This window comes from Montipora capricornis, chromosome 3 (genome assembly GCF_036669925.1).
Source record: "Montipora capricornis isolate CH-2021 chromosome 3, ASM3666992v2, whole genome shotgun sequence".
NCBI classification, from domain to species: domain Eukaryota; kingdom Metazoa; phylum Cnidaria; class Anthozoa; order Scleractinia; family Acroporidae; genus Montipora; species Montipora capricornis.
In genome coordinates this window covers 29,074,954-29,089,619 of record NC_090885.1, presented here as the reverse complement: position 1 = coordinate 29,089,619, position 14,666 = coordinate 29,074,954, and the positions used below count along the sequence as shown (strand labels likewise).

Genomic DNA, 14,666 nt, shown 5'->3' with positions numbered 1-14,666 from the left:
ACAGGGTCCTTCTTGACATTTCAAAAAAAATGCCTTCCATAGGGGGGGGGGGGGGGGGGGTGCAGATAAAAAATGGAATGTCCCAATAATTACTAGTAGTTTATACTGGTGCTTATCTAATTAGCTTATCACTTGCACTTCATGAAGCACAGTCACAAAAATATGTTAAAACACCTGAGTTATGCGATCTGAACTGATCTGCTCCATCGTGGGAACCGCACCTCTGCCGCTTGTCGCCTTTCTGTTCATGTTTTAACGTCAAAGGTAAACAAAAATATCGTCCACCAGGGTTTGTTTGCAAATCCTGAAAGAGCAGCGACTACCATAAATCAAAGGTTCGTAGGCTTGATATCGTTAAATTGGTCCAGCTGATTCATTGCACCAAAATCTTTTGTGTGCCAAAATTTTGTAGATCACGGTTTCAAGTTCGTATACAGCCAAGCGCCAACAAATTGGGTGAACTATTTGGATATCGTCATCTAGGAAGCAAGGTGCAACACTATAATAATGAGGGATACATAAGCTACTTATTCCCCTTTATTTAGAACTCCGCTGACCAACTCACACACCCAAACAACGCCTCAATTTTCCATATTTAGTGAGCAAAACAATAGCTTTGCACGCCCTGCACGTGCGTTTCACATTTTTATACATTTCTTTGCCGTTCTTGCTTGGCTACGACGTGAAATTATCAAATTTGAGGTCATGTGAAGGACGAGATCAAATTACGATGACTTTTCAATTTTCTCTCTGAATAACCACACCGTTCTCATCAATTTTATTCTTGGATTGTGTATTCACACTTTCCAAGCCGCACGACATGGAGTAATCGCAAAATTATTACAGTAACGGGAAATAATATTTTTAGGCCCCGTCCACACGTATCCGGAAATTTGTGAAAACGCAAATTTTTTTTACGAATGCGGCTCGCGTCCACACGTATCCAGCGTATTTTCCGGCCGTATCCGGAAATTTTTGAAAACGCTCTCCAGAGTGGAATTTTTTTATCCGATACGAATACGTATACGTGTGGACGGTCGTATCCGCAAATTTGCGAATACGCTTACGTCATTCTCTTGGATCCAGTCTTCACGGCGAGCATTAAACAAAAATGGCGTACAGCAAGGTTGTGTCTTCTTTGTTAATTGCTCTGATTTCTTGTTTGATGTCATGCTTTCAGATAAATGCAGCTGTGATAAATTTACACAACCAATACTTTTACTTTCGTGACCGTCAGCAGTAGTTCAACTTCATCATCGGTCCATTTCTAAGTATCAGCATACTTTTTCTTGACTTTTTCAGAAGATTCAGACATTTTTTTGAGTGATAAACTACAAGCTTCGACTGTTTACACCTTGCAGTCGCTATGGCGCGGAAGAAATGACGCCAAAATCGCAATTATGCACATGCTCATTTCAGGATTCTCTCCGGCAAAAGAACTGGGCACTAGAGCAAATCAGAAAATTTCCGGATACAATCGGATACGTGTGGACGGCTGAAAACAATTCGAATACGCTGCGTGTGGACGCGAAAATTTTCGCATCCGCAAAAAAATATTTGCGGAAAAAAAAATTTCCGGATACGTGTGGACATGGCCTTAGATAACGTTCTCGTAATCGTCGTCGTCGTCCTTGCTTAGGGTCCCTATTAAAATGTTCATTCATTCACCACTAGTGCTCTCAATAGCCATACAAAGTAGAATGTAGCCTTAAATTGCCTATCACCTCAACACACTTTTCTACTTTATTTATTCTCCGAAATCGTCCGAAATAATTTTTGATTGTAATTTCACATTTTCATTAGCTTTGAAAGACGGGAAATAACCGAGGAGTGAACGGGAATGGGTTCGATACCGGGTTGACGTCACAAATTATATTTGCATCGCTGTTTTCAAAGAACCTCAACCCCGTATCGAACCCATTCCCTTTCACTGCTCAGTAACACATCAAAGTATGACCACTTTTCCCGTCTTTCAAAACCAAAATAGTCAAATTTCAATCCAAAGGTTCTAAAGAGAACACGATATATTTGGGACGATTACGGAGAAAAAATAAGGTAGAAAAGTGCGTTGAGGAGATATCCCTAAACACAAACAACGGACCAAATAACCCACAGGGTTTTTACTTCGTGTAGAAGACGCACATGACGTAACAAAAGCTTTAGGGATTTAGAATTATGATTAGGTATTGTTTCACGATTTTTGTTCTATTGTTTTCCGTCATGTGTGTCTTCTACACGAAGTAAAAGCCGTCCATGGGCACAAAACCCTAAACAACCATACACAGCGCTTCATAGCCCTAAACAGCTATACAAAAGGCTACATAGCCCTATACAGAACTACACAGCCCTTGATAGACTGTCCCACACAGTCCAAAACTAACGTACTAAAAAATACAAATACACGTTTCTTGCCTTCATTTAGTCCTTTCACGGGAACACGTGGGCCCAGCAAATTGGACCCTGCGCCAAACTGTGTGGCTTCATAGTTCATTTGGTGGAGCTTTGCCCCGGCATCTCAGATGTCATGGGTCGAATCCCGTTTCTTTAGGTGTTTATGAGACAACTGCTTAAATTTTCCTGATAAGTTCAAGGATCACTTCAATCTTTCATGTATAACCCGCACTTCAAAATACACATTTCTTTCCATACTACAAAACATTACACTTCACCGTGGCAACGTGAAAAATTAGACGACTGTAACTGCCTACCAAGAAATCTTGGTTTTCGCATGAGGTCACTGCCGCCATGTTGGAGTCCCCAAACAATGAAACGGCGGCCATCCAATCCTACGGGAATTGAACTGTCTTTTTTATGGCGGACTGCGATCCAGCGTCTACCCAAAGGAAACTGAAATTTCCGATAAAGCCGATATTTCGGCAAAACAACTCGCCGGCTTTAGGCTACCCTAGAGAGTTTCACAAACATTTTCGAAATGAAAGCACTGTTTCAATCGATTCTTGAGTGCATTTCTTGAGAACACAAACATTCCTTATTTCTGTCCTTGTATGTTCAAAAGGATGACCTTTTCAATGACAAGACTGTAGTATCACTTCGGTTGTGAAACTATGGAAACTACAAAAGCGAAAACAGTGACATCGCGCTTCATGTTAAATTGACCATGACCAGGCACAGTCTTTTGTCATCAGTTCACAACTTAGTTTTGAATAAATTGATTCGCCCTTTGTAAAAGAATCCAGGGGACCCGCCCATGGATTTACGGATCCCGAACCCCAAGTCGTGGAAACCGGATTTCAAACTCACAGCTGGTTCTGCCGAAATGGATCCTGGATTCAATTACAATACAATCTTGAAACGTGTAACGGCCCCTTGTGTGCTGGGAAACAAGCTTCTGAATATTCAGTTTGCTAAGTACCATATTTGGAACAACAAGAGCAAAGGGGTTTCCAAATATGGTACTTAGCACTGGAACATTCAACCAATCAGTTCGCACTGAATATTCGGAAGCTGTGAACGCGCGTTACACGTTTCAACCCTTACGGGTTTCTGATACAATACAATACAATTAGATTTGTATGGCGCATATGCCATAAAATGTTCATATGCGCTGTTTACATTACGTCGTTAAAAAACTACATAAAATAATTAAAAATAAATAGATGATTATTATTGACTATTTATAGCCCTGATTCCGGATTGCACGCCCTGAATTCCGGATTCCAAAGCCTCATGTTTACCGGATTCCTTCACATCAGGCGAAATTAATCGAAACTTTTGATTGGCTGTCTTTTAGAAAAAATGTGCGGTCTATGCATGATCGGGGCCGAAACAGCGATTAACAATAACATAAGACAAAGAAACCTGTCGAGTTTCCTAACCACATATTCACGATGGAGTGACGCATGAAAGCGCGAAACAGGCTTCAAGAATGATAATAAAGAACAAAAAAACTAATTTATTCTACCGTAACCTTGCCCTTTCACACAAGCACAATTCAACGCGAAGATATTTCAAAATTTTCAACGCACATCTGCCGTAATTGCTTTTGCTGTGAAAAAGAGAGGCCATTTCCTATGAAACTCAGTTGATTCAGTTCAAATCTTTAAAAGTCAGGTGCCTTACTTCTTCCTGAACTTTGCCAAGAATTCCAGACGATTTTTGAAGTCAACTATTGAAGTGGCACGTTTGAAGCTTAATATAAATGGGATTCAATGAAAAATGACGGAGAAAGTTGCAAGTACACCAGTGGTTGTTTGTCAGCTAGTGGACTTGAGCTGGTTTAACAAAGCGCTACAATAAACACGACGAGACTACGGTAATGTCTAAAAATGAAAACACTTCTTCGTGGTTTCCAATCATTGGCTTGTCAGTATGGACTTCTAATTGCTAATTTTACAACATAAGAATGCATGAAAAAGTACACGGAGTTTTCCAAATAAGTTTTGTTGCCACACAATATTTAATGATTTACGCAGCAGAAACTTCACGTCTTCGTCTTCAAAATACAGATCATCATCATCAGACATTTTTACCATCCAGCTCACGGAGTAACTAAGTATCAATGTTTGCCTTTAAGGAAGTTAAAAAAGCCAACTCATACTGTACACAGATATAACGGAAGACTTGAATTTCTACCCATGGAGTTTCAACATATTAATTGCGTAAAATCTCTCCCTTCCACTACAAGGGGTTTTAGGTTCCAAACATCAGTGTTCTTGTCGGCTCCTGATTTTAATTTCTTTATTCAAAATAAAACCGATAAGATCACCCGTTTGATCAACGTATGCCAGTACCAACATCTTCCAGGTAGCCAACAACTGAGGGCGTAGTATGGAAAAGTTGGGAACGGAACGGAATGGAAAGGAATCCGGAAAAACAGAAACTCAAAATCTCTTCAGTCACAATAGTCCACTAAGAAAACAGTGAGAAAAAATGCTGTAGTTTTCCATAGAACCGTGAAATGTGATTAGGAGTGGACAATTACTGATCAAATATAGCCCTGGGAAAACCATGGGGATTAAAAAAGGTGTAATTTTCTCTAACTAAAATCTTTCATTTTTGAACATGCACATTTTTTGGTTCAGTTCTAAAGTGAACAAAAATATAGGGTCCTTTAATCTGGTGGTGGTATTTATAAATAAAAATTTCTAAAAAAAATCCTTAATGGCCGAGTGGAGACGATAACATGGACCACTCGATCAAGGGCATAGAAAACACAAGAAAACAGCTCAATATTATACTGATTCCTTTGAGTAAGCGAAGCGCATTCTTCCCCAGCGTCCAACACGTGATAAAAACATTGATGGTGTAATCATAATTGCCCCTTAAGTATATTGAACTTCAGCTACTCCAGAGCGATCTGTTATTCGATGACCCCAGAATTGGAACAAAACTTTTCCAGTTCACTTTACTGTCTGCCCACACGCATGTGTTCAAAGGAGCAAGGAATCACAGCATTTTGCATAAAAACGAACAAAGACAGTAAAATCTTTATTTCGCATTAATGCCCTAAGAGCATTCACATGTTATTAAAAATAAAGCTAAAATAGACTTGCCTGTAACTCTATGCCAATTTTGTAGTTCTTTTCACTAAAAATATATTTAGAGAATATTTTGACCAGTCTGAGGAGCGCAAAACCCTAGTCAAAATCAAATTAACTGTTGGATCAATGCAACAAGGAGAGAAATATGGTATTCTGTGACAGATAAGTCAGTGTTCAGTTACAGTTTGCCCCTTATAATATGACATAAAACTGTGAAAAACTGCCAAAGCTAGGAGAACATTATGTGTCTAATGTTCCAGTGGCTTGTTCTTGAAGCTATCTATATCAAAGAGACAACTGATGCACAGAGTTTGCAGTTGAAGTTGCACATTAAACTTTGTTTTGGGATGCACTAATTGTTAAGAAAACACCTTAAGAGCAAGAACATTACACTACCTTTGTACATATATGTAGAGAATTCTAATCACATTAAAAGCTATAATTTTACTGTTGGATCTGTTAAGGAGAGGACTATAATAGTATTGTGTGACACCATCAGTAGCCACTCAGTTATAGTTTGCCCCTTAAAATATGACACAAACACAGGGAAAAAACTGCCAAAACTAGGAGAACATTATGTGTCTAATGTTCCAGTGGCTTGTTCTTGAAGCTATCTATATCAAAGAGACAACTGATGCACAGAGTTTGCAGTTGAAGTTGCACATTAAAGTCAGTGGGGAAGCAACACCTCTCTACATGCCGCCTGTTTCCTAAAACAAATATTGAATAAGGAAGGATGCCCAAAAGATGCCACTCATGAGACCCCAAGCTGGGTGGAGACTTTCGGGCGCTCCACTTGGTGCTTGTTCCACACTCGCGTTTCCCAAGACCCACATAGCCGTGAGGATCAACCAATCCCAGGTCATGCCCAATACAATCTAATGGGTCATTGCACACAGGTACAGTAGTGTTGCCAACTTTGTTGAATACAGGCTGAATACAGTTCAGCAGCTTACTGTATCGTGACTGTTAGGATTTTACAGGAACCATAACCGGGTCGCTGTCTGAGAGTTCATGGCTGGTGTCAGAGGACCGTCTGTGTTCAAGCTGGGGTCACTTAGATCTAGTTTCATAATTGCAATGCTACTAAACAATATTAAAATGCCTGCTAATATACAATGGTCTTGAGATTCCCAAGCCAAGGAGGTGTTGCTTTGCAGTGGAGTGTAAAAAAGGAGTGCCATTCCATGATGTCACATACATGTAATGTCACTGATTAAAAGCACCGGGCTAATGTTGACCATATGGGAATCAAACCCAGCACATTGGTGGCAGGCAAGAGTTTCACAAACTCTGCCGTTCCTGCAAATTTATTGAAAGATGGGTTTGGTTTTAAAAACAACAAAATTTGAGCATTTTACCAGTTTGCTGTGATATTACAAGCGACTGCTACTAGTGACAAAGTGTCAATGTGCATGGACTTTGCTAATGATCAGCCTGGTGATAACTGCATCTGTTGTTGAAACCACCCAGCAAAAATGGACAAAACAGTACATAATCTGATCATCACAGATTGCAATGTACCACAGACTCATGCCAGCATCACAAATCACAGCAACGTTTATCTGCAAAACATGCAAAGTGTGTGTACATCAATATCTGAATCAATTATGGAAAGAAATACTCTTTGAGCCAGTCAACAGCTCTCCCCACTGTAGTGTATATATAATAAATTATACCTTATTGCTTTGTAGTTAAAACCACTTTCATTCTTAAAACAGATAACAGTTTTGCAAGCATGTTACTTAAGTTTTCTGTAATATCGGAACTTCCTTGCTGAATTATATATACATTTACAATATGCTAAAATAATCAAAATAATTCTAACAACACGGGCACACCTTAAGAGGTACAAATTATGCACGAGGGGCAATTGTTGCCATTTATCAGTTCAGTAAGATCCTTACATCTAGTATGAAACTTAAACTTAGATAGGCTGCTCGTTTCAGTGATGTTTTCATCTAGCTAGTTCCATAAAAAGGGTCCAAGATATCTACGAGAGTGTTTACCATACAATACAGAATTAAATCTAGGAATATCACAATTTTGGTTTCGAAAATTTCTATATTTACAACACTTAGTACTGAAAATATCACCAGTGAAATCAGGAACTAGGCTATATTTAACCTTGTAAATGAGTTTAACTATGTCTTGCAATCTCCTATTAAGAAGGCTTGCTAGTTTAGCACGATCTTATAATATAATAAGTTCATATACGTTTCTGAATGTGAATTACAAACTATCCTTAGTGCCCACTCTTGAATTCTCCAGATGTACATGTAAATTAATTCCTCTGCATGAGACTTGATTACATGTTCATTCCAGTCCAACCATGAGACTATAAATATAAGCTCTATTGAATGAGAGCAAAAGCATCTTGGCTGTTCTTAACTTTGTTTTGGGATGCACTAAATATTAAGAAAACACCTTAAGAGCAAGAACATTACACTACCTTTGTACATATATGTAGAGAATTCTAATCACATTAAAAGCTATAATTTTACTGTTGGATCTGTTAAGGAGAGGACTATAATAGTATTGTGTGACACCATCAGTAGCCACTCAGTTATAGTTTGCCCCTTAAAATATGACACAAACACAGGGAAAAAACTGCCAAAACTAGGAGAACATTATGTCTGTAATGTTCCAGTGGCTTGTTCTTGGAACTATCAAAAAGATATCTGATGCACAGAGTTTGCAGTTGAAGTTGCACATTAAAGTCAGTGGAAAGCAACACCTCTCTACATGCCGCCTGTTTCCTAAAACAAATATTGAATAAGGAAGGATGCCCAAAAGATGCCACTCATGAGACCCCAAGCTGGGTGGAGAGTTTCGGGCGCTCCACTTGGTGCTTGTTCCACACTCGCGTTTCCCAAGACCCACATAGCCGTGAGGATCAACCAATCCCAGGTCATGCCCAATACAATCTAATGGGTCATTGCACACAGGTACAGTTGTCAACTTTGTTGAATACAGGCTGAATACAGTTCAGCAGCTTACTGTATCGCGACTGTTAAGATTTTACAGGAACTATAACCGGGTTGCTGTCTGAGAGTTCATGGCTGGTGTCAGAGGACCGTCTGTGTTCAAGCTGGGGTCACTTAGATCTAGTTTCATTTGCAATGCTACTAAACAATATTAAAATGCCTGCTAACATACAATGGTCTTGAGATTCCCAAGCCAAGGAGGTGTTGCTTTGCAGTGGAGTGTAAAAAAGGAGTGCCATTCCATGATGTCAGATACATGTAATTTCACTGATTAAAAAGCACCGGGCTAATGTTGACCATATGGGAATCAAACCCAGCACATTGGTGGCAGGCAAGAGTTTCACAAACTCTGCTGTTCCTGCAAATTTATTGAAAGATGGGTTTGGTTTTAAAAACAACAAAATTTGAGCATTTTACCAGTTTGCTGTGATATTACAAGCGACTGCTACTAGTGACACAGTGTCAATGTGCATGGACTTTGCTAATGATCAGCCTGGTGATAACTGCATCTGTTGTTGAAACCAACCAGCAAAAATGGACAAAACAGTACATAATCTGATCATCACAGATTGCAATGTACCACAGACTCATGCCAGCATCACAAATCACAGCAACGTTTATCTGCAAAACATGCAAAGTGTGTGTACATCAATATCTGAATCAATTATGGAAAGAAATACTCTTTGAGCCAGTCAACAGCTCTCCCCACTGTAGTGTATATATAATAAATGTAAACCTTGTTGCTTTGTAGTTAAAACCATTTTATTCTTACAACAGATAAGTTTTTATAACAGTTTTGCAAGCATGTTACTTAAGTTTTCTGTAATATCGGAACTTCCTTGATGAATTATATATACATTTACAATATACTAAAATAATCAAAATAATTCTTACAACACGAGCACACCTAAAGAGATACAAATTATGCACGAGGGGCAATTGCTGCCATTTATCAGTTCAGTAAGATCCTTACATCTAATGTGAAACTTAAACTTAGATAGGCTGCTCGTTTCAGTGATGTTTTCATCTAGCTAGTTCCATAAAAAGGGTCCAATTAAGATATCTATGAGAGTGTTTACCTTACAATGGAGAATTAAATCTAGGAATTTCACAATTTTGGTTTGGAAAATTTATATATTTACAAGACTTTGTACTGAAAATATCACAAGTGAAATTAGGAACTAGCCTATATTTAACCTTGTAAATGAGTTTAACTATGTCTTGCAATCTCCTATTAAGAAGGCTTGCTAGTTTAGCACGATCTTATAATATAATAAGTTCATATACGTTTCTGAATGTGAATTACAAACTATCCTTAGTGCCTGCTCTTGCATTCTCCAGATGTACATGTAAATTACTTCCTCTGCATGAGACTTGATCACGTGTTCATTCCAGTCCAACCGTGAGACTCTAAATAAGCTCTATTGAATGAGAGCAAAAGCATCTTGGCTGTTCTTAACTTTGTTTTGGGATGCACTAAGTGTTAAGAACACATGTTAAGAGCAAGAACATAATACTACCTTTGTACATATCTGTAGAGAATTCTAATCACATTAAAAGCTATTTACTGTTGGATCTTTTAAGGAGAGGACTATAGTATTGTGTGACACCATCAGAAGCCATTCAGTTATAGTTTGTCCCTTAAAATATGACACAAACACAGGGAAAAACTGCCAAAACTAGGAGAACATTATGTCTGTAATGTTCCAGTGGCTTGTTATTGGAGCTAAAAAAAAGATATCTGATGCAAAGAGTTTGCAGTTGAAGTTGCACATTAAAGTCAGTGAGAAAGCAGCACCTCTCTACATGCTGCCTGTTTCCTAAAACAAATATTGAATAAGGAAGGATGGCCAAAAGATGCCACTCATGGGACCCCAAGCTGGGTGGAGAGTTTCGGGCGCTCCACTTGGTGCTTGTTCCACACTCGCGATTCCCAAGACCCACATAGCCGTGAGGATCAACCAATCCCAGGTCATGCCCAATACAATCTAATGGGTCATTGCACACAGGTACAGTTGTCAACTTTGTTGAATACAGGCTGAATACAGTTCAGCAGCTTACTGTATCGCGACTGTTAAGATTTTACAGGAACTATAACCGGGTTGCTGTCTGAGAGTTCATGGCTGGTGTCAGAGGACCGTCTGTGTTCAAGCTGGGGTCACTTAGATCTAGTTTCATTTGCAATGCTACTAAACAATATTAAAATGCCTGCTAACATACAATGGTCTTGAGATTCCCAAGCCAAGGAGGTGTTGCTTTGCAGTGGAGTGTAAAAAAGGAGTGCCATTCCATGATGTCAGATACATGTAATTTCACTGATTAAAAAGCACCGGGCTAATGTTGACCATATGGGAATCAAACCCAGCACATTGGTGGCAGGCAAGAGTTTCACAAACTCTGCTGTTCCTGCAAATTTATTGAAAGATGGGTTTGGTTTTAAAAACAACAAAATTTGAGCATTTTACCAGTTTGCTGTGATATTACAAGCGACTGCTACTAGTGACACAGTGTCAATGTGCATGGACTTTGCTAATGATCAGCCTGGTGATAACTTCATCTGTTGTTGAAATCACCCAGCAAAAATGGACAAAACAGTACATAATCTGATCATCACAGATTGCAATGTACCACAGACTCATGCCAGCATCACAAATCGCAACAACGTTTATCTGCAAAACATGCAAAGTGTGTGTACATCAATATCTGAATCAATTACGGAAAGAAATACTCTTTGAGCCAGTCAACAGCTCTCCCCACTGTATAGTGTATATATAATAAATGTATACCTTATTGCTTCGTAGCTAAAACCACTTTCATTCTTAAAACAGATAACAGTTTTGCAAGCATGTTACTTAAGTTTTCTGTAATATCGGAACTTGCTTGCTGAATTATACATACATTTACAATATGCTAAAATAATCAAAATAATTCTAACAACACGGGCACACCTTAAGAGGTACAAATTATGTACGCAGGGCAATTGTTGCCATTTATCAGTTCAGTATCCTTACATCTAATATGAAACTTAAACTTAGATAGGCTGCTCGCTTCAGTGATGTTTTTATCTAGCTAGTTCCATAAAAAGGGTCCAAGATATCTAAGAGAGTGTTTATCATACAATACAGAATTAAGTCTAGGAATATCACAAGTTTGGTTTCGAAAATTTATATATTTATACAAGACTTAGTACTGAAAATATCATAAGTGAAATCAGGAACTAGGCTATATTTAACCTTGTAAATGAGTTTAACTATGTCTTGCAATCTCCTATTAAGAAGGCTTGCTAGTTTAGCACGATCTTATAATATAATAAGTTCATATACGTTTCTGAATGTGAATTACAAACTATCCTTAGTGCCTGCTCTTGCATTCTCCAGATGTACATGTAAATTACTGCATGAGACTTGATCACATGTTCATTCCAGTCCAACCGTGAGACTATAAATAAGCTCTATTGAATGAGAGCAAAAGCATCTTGGCTGTTCTTAACTTTGTTTGGGATGCACTAAGTGTTAAGAACACTGTGCATGCATGTTAAGAGCAAGAACATTACACTACTTTAATTTGTACATATCTGTAGAGAATTCTTATCACATTAAAGCTATTTACTGTTGGATCTTTTAAGGAGAGGACTATAGTATTGTGTGACACCATCAGTAGCCATTCAGTTATAGTTTGTCCCTTAAAATATGACACAAACACAGGAAAAACTGCCAAAACTAGGAGAACATTATGTCTGTAATGTTCCAGTGGCTTGTTCTTGGAACTATCAAAAAGATATCTGATGCACAGAGTTTGCAGTTGAAGTTACACATTAATGTCAGTGGGAAAGCAACACCTCTCTACATGCCACCTGTTTCCTAAAACAAATATTGAATAAGGAAGGATGGCCAAAAGATGCCACTCATGGGACCCTAAGATGGGTGGAGTCGAGTTTCGCACGCTCCACTTGGTGCTTGTTTCACACTCGCATTTCCCAAGACCGACATAGCCGTGAGGATCAACCAATCCCCGGTCATGCCCAATACAATCTAATGGGTCATTGCACACAGGTACAGTTGTCAACTTTGTTGAATACAGGCTGAATACAGTTCAGCAGCTTACAGTATCGTGACTGTTAACTTAAGATTTTACAGGAACATATATAACCGGGTCGCTGTCTGAGATTTCATGGCTGGTGTCAGAGGACCGTCTGTGTTCAAGCTGGGGTCACTCAGATTTAGCTTCAGTTACAATGCCACCAAATCAAAACGCCTGATAACATACCAAGGGCTCAAGATTCCCGAGTGATGGAGGTGTTGCTTAATTTCTTAGTATAGTTTATAGAGAAACTCTATTTAACAATTAAACATCTTCCTGATACAAAACAACTTCTAATTTTTTCAGGAAGTGAGTAAGTGAATGTGTGAGAAAAAGGATCAAACTAGACAATCTGATGCTAAAATATGTTTGATGATTGTTGTTAAAATTAAGGAATGATCTTCAAACTTACATGTTGAGCAACTGCCAAGTAAGAATCCTGAAAAAACTTTCAGGTCCCCGTTGGGATTCCCAATGCCCATGATCTCCGAGATGCTACAGCTAACACTCCTCCAATCTTGAGATTGAATGAGCCACATCTCACAAGAGCAGGACAAACCAATGTGGAAAGAAAAATCGTAACACAGGGGGAAACTATGATGTCAGCCAAACTCTTAATTAGAAAACACAAGGCTTGTTGACTTTATGGGAGTCAAAGCCATGCAAGCATATTGATGGCAGGCAAGAGTATTACACACTTCACTGTTCCTGCAAATTCTCTTGAAAGATGGTTTGGTTTTCAAAGGATCAAATTTTGTGCATTGATTGCCAGTTTGCTGTGATATCACAAGCGACTGCCACCAAATCAAAACGCCTGATAACATACCAAGGGCTTAAGATTCCCAAGTGATGGAGGTGTTGCTTAATTTCTAGTAATTTCAGCCTGGTGATAACTGCATCTCTTGATAAAACCACCCAGCAAAACTTGACCAAACAGTCCATAATCTGATCATCACAGATTGGACAAAACACATTGCAAGGATCACAAATGACAGCAATTAGTTTGCCTGGATAACATGTGAAGTGTGTGTACATCAATAGATGAATATATAGACTCACATCAATTGTAGTTAATAATAATATTATCATTGGCAGTGCTAATCACCCTTTACTTGCAGTATTAGGACTGAATTGCAAAAGGGCGCAGCTCCAAATATCAGGCTGAAAGCATATGAAGACGCCTCTGGCTGCCGCTGTACAGTCCACGTTTGATGTCAGAGCACAGTACCACAGCTAGATGTTAATTAGCTGTGCATGGGAAAGCAACATCCCTCTTCATAACCTGTTCCACAAAACAAATATCGAGTAAGGATAGATGGCCAAATGATGCCAGTCACGTGACCCCAAGCTGGGTGGAGAGTCTAGCGCGCTCCACTTGGTGCTTAAGCCACTTTCGTGCTTCCCAAGGCCCTCATAGCCATGATGATCAACCAATCCCAGTCATGCTCCATACAATCTAACAGGTCATTGCAGACAATTACAGTAGTCAACTTTGTTGAATACAGGCTGAATACAGTTCAGCAGCTCTCTGTATTGTGGCTGTTAGGATGTTTACAGGAACCATATTAAACCGGGTCGCTATCTGAGATTTCGTGGCTGGTGTTAGAGGACGGTCTGTGTTCAAGCTGGGGTCACTCAGATTTAGCTTCAGTGACAATGCCACCAAATCAAAATGCCTGATAACATACAAAGGGCTTAAGATTCCCGAGTGATGGAGGTGTTGCTATCCTGCATAGTGTAAAGAAAATGACTGTTGAATAATTATATGAACATCTTTCTGATACAAAAACAACTTCAATTTTTTTCAGGAAGTGATTAAGTGAATGTGTAAGAAAAAGGATAAAACTGGACAATCTGATGCTAAAATCTGTTTGATGACTATGGTGAAATTAAAGGAATATGATCTTTGTGATTTATTTGTTAGTTAGCAGTTTGTTGAAGGATGTGCATTAAAACGAGGCTGTTCTGAGTATGGTTGCCATGTTGTGAAAACATATTGTGTGGTTGATTACGGTAAAGTGCACCTAACCCCAAGATTTTTTTTTTTTTCGCTAAAATGAATCTTTGCACCTGTTCGAAATGCATTGCGGCCATCTTT

The 14,666-nt window shown here is 38.9% G+C and overlaps 1 protein-coding gene across 7 annotated transcripts in view; it reads right to left on the bottom strand.

The window, feature by feature from the left end:
* Window positions 1-11,960, bottom strand: part of LOC138042802 (RNA helicase aquarius-like) — a 31,653-nt gene extending 19,693 nt beyond the window's left edge. For 5 of the 7 annotated variants that reach the window (XR_011131088.1, XR_011131086.1, XR_011131087.1 and 2 more), the window contains exon 1: window positions 175-512. The gene's annotated coding sequence lies outside the window, so the exon portion shown is untranslated. Of the gene's footprint in view, window positions 1-174; window positions 513-2,412; window positions 2,597-6,862; window positions 7,067-8,905; window positions 9,110-10,953 lie in introns of those variants that run through there. The other 2 variants (XM_068888815.1, XM_068888816.1) reach the window with 2 other exon arrangements.
* Between the last annotated feature and the right edge of the window lie 2,706 nt (window positions 11,961-14,666).